This window comes from Pseudopodoces humilis, chromosome 4 (genome assembly GCF_049639895.1).
Source record: "Pseudopodoces humilis isolate 2021_Gansu_Grassland_sample_001 chromosome 4, ASM4963989v1, whole genome shotgun sequence".
Lineage (NCBI taxonomy): Eukaryota > Metazoa > Chordata > Aves > Passeriformes > Paridae > Pseudopodoces > Pseudopodoces humilis.
Window position 1 is genome coordinate 12,630,228 of NC_142203.1, and position 12,244 is coordinate 12,642,471.

At 41.3% G+C, this 12,244-nt stretch overlaps 1 protein-coding gene across 1 annotated transcript in view; it reads right to left on the reverse strand.

Annotated features, from left to right (window-relative positions):
* LOC102105654 (E3 ubiquitin-protein ligase BRE1A) overlaps window positions 1–142 on the reverse strand; it is a 21,036-nt gene extending 20,894 nt beyond the window's left edge. Inside the window, exon 1 of the mRNA XM_088054352.1 lies at window positions 66–142. The gene's annotated coding sequence lies outside the window, so the exon portion shown is untranslated. The remainder of the gene's footprint in view (window positions 1–65) is intronic.
* Window positions 143–12,244: the final 12,102 nt, after the last annotated feature.

Genomic DNA, 12,244 nt, shown 5'->3' on the forward strand with positions numbered 1-12,244 from the left:
CCTTCCCCACGCCCCCACCCCGGCTCGCCCCGGCCCCGGCCCCGGCCCCGGCCCCCCTCCCAGACCCGCCGCGCCCGCCTCGCCGCCGCCGTCGCGCCCCGTCCCGCCGGCAATGGCCTCCGCCGGCCGCCCCTTCCGGTCACCCTTTCGCCCTCACCCATCATGGAGGCGCCGCTTTGCCCTCGCACCCTCAGCAAAGATGGCGGCGCGGGCGGAGTCGCCCCCGCCCACAAGCGGCCCCGGCGGAGCAGCCGCCTCCCTGCCCGCCTCTGGAGCCGGGTCTCGGCCGGACGGGGCGGAAAGGGCGTTGGAGCTGCCGAACGTGGGCGAAATGTTCTGTGCCAGCCAGAAATGTTCTGTGTGGCAGCAGGGCCGGGGCCTTCGGCACTAGAGAGGCCACACCCTTGCTCCCCTCCAGTAGCAAGAATGTTTTGCTTTCCTCAATGCTGTTTGTAGATTAACTCTGTGAATCGTTGTGCAGAGACAACACAGTAGACAAGGGAAAAATACATCTGTATTAATAGCTGAAATATTTTTGTGAAGAATACTTGAGATACTTTTGTGAAGAAAGTGGGGGAGGCAAGCAATCCAGTGCCAGTGCAGAGGAACTGCAGAGAAAGTCCTGCAGCAATTTGCAATTACGTAGAGTCTACTGGGAGTGTGACAAGTAGGGCTGCCTTTTCCTGAACCAAATTATATTTGGTTATGAATTTGAGTGACTGAAACAGAGTGTTTCTTAGAAAGGATGTACACATGTTTTTAGCATAAGCAGAGGGATGTCTGGTGTGAAGAATACCACTGTTATAAATGCAATGGCAAAATAGGGTTAATATAAAAAGTGATTTATTATAAAACAATTTCAATCACAAACAACGAGAGAAAAAAACCCACAATAAATCAGCGCAGCGCTGGGTGGACAGGGAGACGTCTATACCCAGAGGTACAGATTTACCCAAATCCACAAAGGAGGGTAGACTGTCCGGAGTTTTTATAGGGATTTTGTGTCCTGAGGCCAAAACTCTGAGCAGTTACTGTTCAACAAAGAGTTTAGATGGCTGGTTGAATGAATTTCCTGGAACAGTGGAACTGAATCAATAGACGACTGGGCAGAGTCCTCTCGCATGTGAAAGGTTCTGAGTGCTTCTTGATTGTATCTTCGGTTGGGCTCTCAGGGTGAAGTGTCCAAGTCCGACATATCTCGGCTGGGCTTCCACTTATTGTCCGGCCTGATTGCATCTTCAGTCGGGGTTTGCAGGAAGGGGTGCCCAGGTGCGGTGTGGAGTCGATGGCCATCTCGGCCTGGCTCCTTTCTTTGTTTGGCTTAATTGTTCGTGTCCTGCTCTTTCTTTCAGGCTGATGAACGTCGCCTAGGGTCGTTACCGCCTGAATGGGTAGTTACTGCTGGGTTTGGGGAAATTCTTCGGCCACACTATATTTTATATAATTTTTACATTGTTACAAATCTAGTTATATACTTATTTATTCTTTCACGAATTTTTATCCAAGGTTACATTTATCACACCACCAAAAACCTAGAGATGAACTGAATAAAAAACGTGTGATATGCAGAATAGAAAGGACCCCTATAACTCATAGAGTAGTTATAAGAGTAGGTATGAATTTATTCAGCGCTGAGGTGCGTGGGAGTATCTCCTCCAAAGGCATGCACACCTTGGAGACTTGTTTCTCCCTTTTTATTCTCTACAAAGTAGGATTACACAGTACGCCTAATACATATCCATTTGCTAACCCCGCCTGTCCCCGCTTAGTATTAAAATCAGTTCCACGCCTATTTGGAGCTGCGCACTGCTCCTTGATGGTCACTGGTGGTCTTCTGGGGGTCTTTGGGGCTGAAGTCAGAGTTTTTCCTTCGGCTGAACTTTTTACCTTGTCTCTTTGCGCATGCTCCTTTCAGTTCTTTTGACCCCCCCTCTTTCCATTTCCTCTGGCTTAGGGGTCCAAAAGAATCCAAGGAAACCCCTCATCCTGTGGTGCATTTAGGCTTGTATCCTGTTTACGTATTCCAGCTCCTTACCTCATCCTATAGTCTATTCTCTTCCTGCTATTATGGGAACAGTCAGTATTTCACACGGGTTTTGTAGCCCCTTCTTTTATGCAAAGCAATTTTACAAATGATTCCTAATTCTTAATTTCTTTGTTTCACGTGCAAGGAACAGACTAGAGAGGAGACAATTTTGAGCTTGCAGTGTTGGTGTCCTCGGGTGCATCCACAAAAGGACACTTGGATGGAATGATTCTCCTTCTGTAAACAAGAAATGCACAGCATTGTGACCAGGACTGTGCTGAGCATCACCCATTACCTATTCCAGGCCTCTATTCCAAAAAAAAAAGGACCTACAAAACCTCAATGTTGTCTCTCCCTCAAGCTCTAAGAGTTGTAGCATCCATCAATTTGCTATGAAAGCCAAAGACATGAGTGTGAAATGCATCCTCTTTGGTAAGGTGGGAGGTAGAGACATAGCATTGTGAACTAGTCACATATTACCCAGATGTGTCTGCACATATGTAGGTAAATTTAGAGCTTTGGGACACCCAGGACAGTACCAAAAGGGATCTTTGACCCTGCAGAACTGTGCTGCTTCCAAGAGGAAAGGTACATGGGAGATGGTGTGAGAGCTGATCTCTCTCACATCTGTTGGTGAACCTGAGATCGTGGTGAGCAGAAGGCTCTGCTCTGGGGGGCAGGGGGAAATCCTCTCTTTTGTGGCAAGATGTGTGTGCCTGGAGTCTGCTGAGGAAATAGCAGAGCAAAGATTCATCCCAAATGGGGGAGCAGAACAGCTTTGGCCAATCAGCTCCAGGTGCTGTCAGTGGAAGATGAAGAAAGAGATTGCAGGTTGCACACTCAAGGAAAGAGGCTGGACAAATGGACCCAAGGAAAAAAGAAGTAGCCAGCCTAAGATAATAAGGTGGAAAAGTGACATCTTCAGGCAACACAGAAAAGCAAAATAGTACCCAAAGCATTCACAGCAGACTAACTGCCCTGAAAAAGATAACCAGATTCCAAATTCAATGGAGCAAACCCTTGTCCATTAATAATTCTGTGGTAAAGGTGCATTTTTGTGTCAGCACACAAATCAGCCTTTCATTTCCTAGGTTGTTTACTGCAAGTACAGCACTTACTTTGTCATAACACAGTGCCAGGCACCCCAGGAGATCAGGTATCAAACACAGCCCTCAATGTGTCCTGTGGCAGCTGGCACATCTGTTCAGTACCTACTAGATCAGATCACAGAGGCAAAGTAAAGGATGGAAAAGTCTCAGAAAGAAAAAGTAAGAGAAAAAATAGAAAATGTGTTATAAATGAGTAGCCAATTTGATTAATAAAAAAGGAATTTATTCTTTAATCAAAATACAATCGTAAAAAGGCATAAGCAAAAATCAGTTTGACGCTGTACCAGGCGAACAGCGTCAGGTGAGATGGGGGGGCTCTCTATAGCTCCACTGTGCTTCACAAACTGAGACTGTCTCAGGGTGCTTTTTATATGTTTTCAGACTTTTTGGGGGTCCCTTGGAATACACTTCTTGCAGACAAATATTCATGCTGTTTTGGGAGTATATGTTGTAATCTTGCCAGGTTTCTTGGAAATACACTTCTTGCAAATAAATATTTATGAGTGCATATCGTTATAATCTTATCAGATGGAGGTTTCTTGGAAGTATACTTTTTGCAGACAAATATTCATGTTGGCCTTGCTGCATGTCACTATAATCTCGCCCGGGAAGATTTCCTGGAAATATGCTAGGATTCTTATCAGACAAGATTATAGCTTTAGCATGAATTTATTTATGCTATGTATCACAGTCCCTCCCCTTTCTTTATTAATTCATTCATTTGTGCTTTTAGGAGAGATTTTGATACAGTTCACTTATTCTTTAATTTTATAATCAGTATTTACAAGACTTAACAATACTTTTAAAAGACTTTACAATACTTTTTCTATACTGCTAATCAGTGTATAAAATTAATAATTTTTTATAAGATTGGTAATACTAGTATTTGGTTATTTTTATTTGGATGCTCAATTATATATCAATGCAAGTGCGTGTTGTATCCTGAGTTATGTTTTGACTGCATAGTAGCATAATGTTACTTGTAAAATACTTTTTTTGTGCTTCTTCATGTTATCTGTTAAAATTCATTTTAATCATGTATGAGCTTCAAATCTGGCTAGAGCTTCAGCAGCTCTGCTCTATTTTTTTCAATTTCATTATCTTAGATATTTTGGATCTTCTCTTGGATTGACCAGTTTTCATTGTAGCTAACTCAGGATCAATGGGCATTGCTGCTATTTCTCTGCTTTGGACAACAGAATGGATTAGTCAGATAAAACATGGTATGAGATGTAGAAGTAAGGCCCGGCGCTCGGAAGATATTGGACTGTAACGGAAAGATAGTAACCCCCCCTCTCTGTTAGTATGGTAATGACTCCTGCAATTAGCCAATAGCACCTAGCTGTGGTGAAAGCAGATGGGAGTAACACACTGACCCTAGGTTATAAAATGTCAAATTCTCCAGCAATAAATGCCATTCCGCCATCCATCACACTGATGTCTGTGGGCAATGGACCGAGTGGCCAAGGGGGGGCCACTGTGCTATTCCTTGAACCAGGGTGTTTGCCGTGCTTAAAAGGCAACAATGAGACAAGACAGAAATAATAGCTCTGTTATTGAACATAATATTAAAATTTTTATTTTTTTTCTGCTAAATTTTCTTTCTAAACAATTGATTTTACTATGAAGCTTGAAGGATAGAATTTTAAATTTGGACGTGTGTTATTAATTTAACATTTTTTACTAGCTGAGCAACAACTTCCTTGTTATAATCAATTTGTAAATAACATTCAGACATGTTAAACTTTTCACAAACTCTACTTTCTTCAGTTTATAAACAATTTAATGTCACCTGATTTTGTACACTGCTGCTTGAGTTTGACCTATTTGTCTGGTTATTAATTTAAACATATAAATGGGAGTTTTATATTTTTAACTGTCATCTTGTGTCTAAGTAGCAGGTCTATAAACTTATTCATTCTGGGAGCTACTTGTCATCTTTTTATTTTGGATTCTCCCAATGAGACTTTTTTTGAGCATACTTCTAGCTGCTCATACAAAGGTTTCTCGAAGGTGTTCCTTCCTTTTCTCAGTAAGAATTTAGGTTGAATAATTCCTATGGTACAGCTGCTTTTTGAATTTTAGGGCAACAGACTATATGCTCTTTCTTTACAAATTTAAAACATTCCATCTGGGGCTTTCTAATCCCTTAATATCTTGGGGTTTTTCCCAGAACCTTTTTAATGTTTTTATTCTTGTAAAAGGTTTAGCATAATTCTCTTTACACTAAAATAATTTCTCTATTTCATTAAAGGTACAGTAGTAATTTTTTGCATGCTCCAATATTTATTTGGGTTTTGCAGCCACAACCAGGTAGTGCTCAAATTTGTGGTATATAGTCTTTTGCATGGAGTTTTACTTACTCTTTTAAAATGTCTTGATTTCCCTTTTCTAGCAATGCATTTTTGACTCACAACTGTGTTTACTAATTGTTTTTTAAATTCATTTTGCACTTTTCTGTTGTTTGTAAGGCCCTACATAATTTTTTTAGTAAAGCACATATATTCTTTTCTTTTGGGACAAGGCAAACCCAGCTGCGTTCCTCTTGGTGCAAGATACTGGGCTACCCAAACTGATCATTTAGCCATGTCACATGAAGCTCATTGATATCGGTCATAACGTAGAACTCACGTGAGTGGCGGCCGCAAATGCATATTCGGTGTGGTGGCCAATATGTACAACCTGGTAGCATTTGGAACAGTCTCTATGAGCTTGTAGAGGAATGAAGCACATTAGTATCTACTATTTAAGAGGTCTGGTATGATTTATTTTTCTATCTCTCCAACCTACTGGGTTGCTACCAGCAGTTGGGTAATGCATCTTCTCGGTACCAAGAATAGAGATCAATCCAGTCTTGCCTTCTTGCAATTTATAATGTGCTGTTACTTTTTCTGTTGCCACTTTTTTCACCGGGCTTAACCTTGTCCTGAGATTTAGCTTTAATATAAAAACATTCAGGTACCAAATTGCTTAAATCACACTTTATTTTTTCCAGTTTTTACCAGTTGTTGGGAAAAATTGTTTATCTCAAAATGAAAAATTCCTTACTATTTTTCACTTTCTAGTAGAAGATGCCTCATCTGAACTGCAATCTCAAGCGTTTGCTTGGTCTGCTTTTTTTCTGTTCCACACATTTACAACAGAGGAGGTTCTTTGGTTTCTTAGCCCATTACAATGTCTATACTACAAATTTTCACATTTAAGACAGTAAAAACACACTCAAGGTTCACAATTACAATTAGGAGATTGACAAATTACTTCCCTAGAATATCTTAAAAGATATTTAACGAGTTGTTGTGATAAGCCAACTTTATCAAGGTTGTCTCTGGAGTTTTTACTGTAGGTCTCCTGGGGTGGAAGCAATTTTTCATATACGTTCAGATGGAGGTTGTATTGGTCCTTCAACTTGAGAGGTGTGTGTCTGTATTTTTTCAGCATTCTACACAGCTGTTTCTGTAGTTAAGAGTTAAATATGGTGTTTCTCATTTAGGGGTTAAGTTTTCTTCTTTCCTTTTTATCAGTACTCAATCTCTTACTGGATTTTGTGAACAGCAAAGTCCAAAGGCAGGGTCTGTACCAGCTGAGCTTTCTGTTGAAGAGATCTCACAAGAGACAGTATCCGAGCCACATATTGTTCCAAATATACATCACTTATCTCTACTCCCCCCCCCCCCCCCCCCCCAACTAGGCTGAGAATTACAAGGATAAGTAATTCCAACCATCAATTCAAAGGGATATAATTGAGTATCTCTCCTGGGTTTGGCTTTTATTCTTACCAAAGCTAGTGGCAAGAGCCATACTAACAGTATCTTAGTTTTTGTCACTAGCTTTAGAAGGTGTTTCTTCATTTTTTATTCATTCTTTCAACTTAGCCTGAACTTTGAAGGTGCCAGGAGGTATGGAGGTTTTATTCTATTTTTAAAGCAGTCGTAACTCTTCTGAGAATTTTTCAAGTAAAATGAGTTTCCCTGTGTCTATTGCTTCCACAATTATATATCTTAGAATTACTTGTTTCAAAATGCTTTAATAACTGGTCTTGTAGTTGCTGAAATGCTTGGAAATTATTCTGGCTACCTTGTTAACTGATATACTATTACCAGAAAAATTTAAATCTTGCCATTCAAGGCATTTCAGTAAAATCTACCTGGCATTTCTGGAAGGGACATACAGCTCAAGGCTTTTTCTTTGGCAAGTTTCTTTGTAACTCTGTTATTGGTTTTAGCACAAATCAAACAACTATCAATAGCTCGCTTTGCCAGAGTAAAAAGATTCACAGCATCATACATTTTGACGAAGGCTCCTGCCAGTCCTTGGGCCTCAGCCACTATGAGAACTGTGGCTGCACAGTTCTGCAGATACTGGGGACTCCATGCTTCCCTATTTTTGTATCAAGTCCACCCTAGTGGTAGGGAGGTGACTAACAAATTAACCAAGGAAAGATAATAAAATATTTTCTTAATCTTTTATTATAACCTCCACAGAGGAAGCTGCAGGATAAATACTTAGGCCTGCATAGGGACACCACTCTTAAAAACGAGATTCACTTAATAAATTATAAAAAGAATTTAATATAAATAAAAGACAATTAGGAGACAAAAGAAATAAAGCAAAGGGTTAAAATGGCCGGGTGCCCTGGCGCCTTGCCAGGAACACACCTGGTATCTCAGGGATACCCCTTTTATCCCATCCTTGCTGTGAGGGGTTAATGCATATTCAAGCATGTCCCCTCCCTGGTTCCGCCTTCTTGGATCATGCTCCTGCACAGTCTGATTTTCTGCTGATCAGCATAATTTTTTTGCTGGTCATCATTATTCTTGCTGGTCAGCATTCTTTTGGAGTCTGGTTTTCTTTTTTCTGCAGATGGTCAGTTGTTGATAAGGGTCTGGGCCCCTCATCCTTCTTCTGAGGGCAGCTGGGCTTATCTTTCCCCCCTGCCCACGTCCTGGTACCGGCTTTTTGATAACAGTTTGCTCTCCATTTCCTGCTGCTGATAACAGCCTGTTTTCCACAGCTTGATCCTCCCATTGTCTTGCCTTGTCCGGATGAAACATATCCTTACCATTCAGAATTCCTATCTAAGCCTATAACTTGCTAAGAGAGAAAAGAATATAGTGAAAGCATATAATATATATTTATCAGAATAATTGTGAAAAGCCAATATTTACAACATGAATTCACAACACCACTGTCTTTATAAGGCAGCAGTTGCAGAATCAGCTTTAGGATTAGAACTTGCCAATTCTGGCTTTTTACAATAAAACACACAAAAAAGGTGTGGAGGAAGGTATGGTCCCCTCTAAACTGGAGCCTTTTGGCTCTGTATAAAACTTCGTGCAGACAAATGAAATCTCTAAATTAATTTACTACAATTTTTACAATTCTCTCAGAGAAAGAGCTGAGCTTACAGAAGAAACTACAATTTTCACAACTCTTCTGAACAATCAAAAATTCTTTTGACAATTTTTCCTCTTCAGGGATAAAAATTAAAGAGGATCGAGAGGCCTCTTTTTATGTTTTTACTAGGACACACACTTATTCTCGATCTAGACCCACTTTAAAAGTTAACAAAGGCTCCAGGTTGGTCGGTCTCTGGTACGATGAAAGGCTTTGACACCTTTAACAATCCATTTCTATTATTTTTTTGATTCCTCCTCCTGACAGTCCAGTTTTTTGGCAGACATTGCTATTTTCAGTGTGTCTCTGCTCTGCAGACAGCACACTGGTTTCTCCTCAACCGCTGTCTGGGTCATGTCTCCCCTGACTGGGAGAGAACATTGCTTTGAGGCCAACCCCATTTCTCCTGTCCCGGGGAACCCCTTGGGCCCTGCAGTTTTTCTCTCTTGGGCTGGAAAAACTCTGCCATCACCTTTGCCTTTCTTCTTTGTGCTCACTCTATTTAGTACACACCATATACCAGGGCCAGTCCCTGTCTTGCTGCACTGTTTTAAACAGCTCTTCCTCCCTCTGGCACTCTCAGCGGGCACAGCTGGCAGCTCTACAGGCAGCCGGGGTATCCTGCAGCCTCACGGGGCCAGTGGCCACTGCTGCCGCTGCCTGGGGGTGGCGGGGTCAGGCACTGCCTGGTGCTGAGTCCCAGCAGGTCTACAGTTCCCAGCCCATGCTCTCGGTCCCGCATCTCCGTGCCTGGTCCTTGCTTCAACCATATTTCTTCACACTCCTTACATAAACTTTCTGTGCTTCTCTCAAAAATTCTTGTAATCTTTTCTCTTGTCAATCTTTCAACTTCTTGGGTTTCTTTTGTATATCTTTTTATGATTTTGCCACAAATTGTGTTTTTAATAATGCTTCTCCTATTGGAGAATTAGGTTCTACTCTTGAATACATCTGCAGGCTTTTCTGTAATCTCTCGAGTTAATCTCGTCTTTCTCTTGACATTCTTTAAAAACTTTGCTTATGTTCTGCCTTCAGGAAACAGCTTCCCGGACTCTTCTCTGGGTTTTGCTTTTTTTTTTTTCTACTTTATTTTACTAAATGTTTCAGTCTGATTCTCAATCACTTTTCCCCTCAGTGTCTAGGTCCTTAGTAGGATCTCGAAAAACGCACTTGTGGGGGGTTTGCTATTACTCTGCAGCTCTTGTTTTGTCTTATTCAGTCACGCATACTGATTTTTAATTAGCTTGTACTCACCGTACTTGGTCAGTTCTGATTCTCCTCTGCAGAGTTTTTGATAGGTAATGTGCTCCCTTTCTTATTTTCCCTCTTTCTCTCTCCCCTGGACCTCCAGGTCCTAGGTTAAAAAGGGCTCACCTGCCTCCTGAGTTCCAGGGAGCGTATCTTTCTTTTTTAACCCCTTTGTGACCAATGTCCAAATTCCTTCTCCTAAAGTTCGGATTTTACGTATGCAATGAGCCTTTCCAAAATCACTTTGTGATAAATGAACTTATGAATAAAAATTCGTAGAGGTCTAAATAAATATATTTGTAGCTATAATAATATAAAATATAAAATACAATGTGGCCAACAAGTCCTTCCCCAGATCTAGTCGCGAATTCCCATTCGAGAGATAACAATCCTAGCCGGCGCCCATCAACGGAAAAGAATGAGCAGGACATGGGCCATCACGCTGACAAAAGAACGAGCTCGGAGGAGATACTCATCGCAGGACCTGAACACCCCGCCTTGCAGGCCACTGTTGGGGAAGCAATCAGGCAGACAAAGGGAAAAGTCCAGCCGAGATATGAGATATCCATCAGCTCCAACCCGGATCCAACCACCCCATCCAGATGGCCTGAACCAAAATGAAATCAAGGAACACTCAGAACTTCTTTACATATGAGGAGACTCTGCCCGGACGTCTATTTGACTCTATTCTCCAACGCCAGGAAATCAATTCATCCAACAATCAAGGACCCTTGGTGAATGGTGCCTGCCTGGAATTTGGCCTCAGGACACAAAATCCCTATAAAAACCCAGGCCAGAGAACCCTCGAGCGTGGATTTGGGAACACCTATACCTTTGGGTATAGATCCCTGTCCACCCAGCGCTGCGCTGTTTATTTTATTGTGGTTTTTCCTCGTTGTTTATTTTTATTATAAAAATTGTTTTATAATAAACTGTTCTTTTTATTTAACCTAAATTTGCCTTTGCATATATAACAACTTCCCCTTTCACTGACCTAACCCTTCATGGGATATAGGAACTGCGGTTCGTCAGGAGCCCTCTCTTGCTCTGTGACTATGTCACATCTCATTCATATACTCAGTTATGCCTACTCAACCAGTGGTACTTACAGTCTATTTCCCGCATGTGTCTCTGTGCACGTAGAATTACAAGTAGAATATACCACGGTTCTGAGGACCCCTCTGTTGGGTCCTCTGTGGGGCCCTGGGAGCACTGAGCTCGTTTCTCTCTCTTGCTTATGGCTTTTACTCTAATTCAATATTCGAGTGCAATGGGGTTTGTTGGTTTCCCACACCATCAGGCTGCTTAAATAGCGGGGTGCCCCCTGATTGGAGAGGGAGAGTCATAAAACCTGAAGTTGCATCACGTCGGGGTCACCAATCTGTTATAAATGAGTAGCCAATTTGATTAATAAAAAGGGAATTTATTCTTTAATCAAAATACAATCGTAAAAAAGCACAAGCAAAAATCAGTTTGACGCTGTACCAGGTGAACAGCATCAGGTGAGATGGGAGGGCTCTCTATAGCACCTCTCCACTGTGCTTCACAAACTGAGACTGTCTCAGGGTGCTTTTTATATGTTTTGAGGCTTTTTGGGGGTCCCTTGGAATACACTTCTTGCAGACAAATATTCATGAGTGTATACTGTTACAATCTTATCGGACGAAGGTTTCTTGGAGATATGCCCCTTGCAGATGAATATTCATGTTGGCTGTGGTGCATGTCACTATAATCTCTCCAGGGAAGGTTTCCTGGAAATATGCTAGGATTCTTATCAGACAAAATTATAACTTTAAATAAATAAATTCATGCTACATATCACATGTGTATTAGTGGAACATACTTCCAAATAAAGGTACCAGATCTGTCATATGTGTGTACCGGTCTTTGACTTCAAAGCAAATGTAGCTCTCTTCCTAAAAACAATTACAATACATAAACAAATACAATTAACGGCTTATATTGAGCTTCTAACCCCCTTAATTTCCTCATATACTGGCTACAGAGAAGGTGTTAGTGTTCAGGATCACAAATAATCATGGAATGATTATATGAAGGTGCTTTATTGAAGAGCACTGGGTGTCAGGGGTACACATACCCAAATCTGACCCGACTTGGTTTTGAGTTGAACATGTTTTTGTTCTCTATCGTTATATAACTTATTCATTATTAAACTTACATTGTTCTATTGTAAGCATTGTTTTTACCCAAGCATGGATTTCTCATGATCCCCCCAGCCCCCTAACATTGTTCCTCATGTTCTTTAAACAATAATTATATCATATCTAACAATTGTATCATGATCATCTACTGATTACACAGGTGCAGTTTGACCTGATCTTTAGCAAGCACAAGGCCTAACATTTCCCAGGGCCTACTTTTCCCAGGGCTTTCCAAACCTAACTTTCTTTCGAAGTCTCCAAATTTACTATGATTTCAAAACCTTTTACTGTCAAAGGTGATTCTA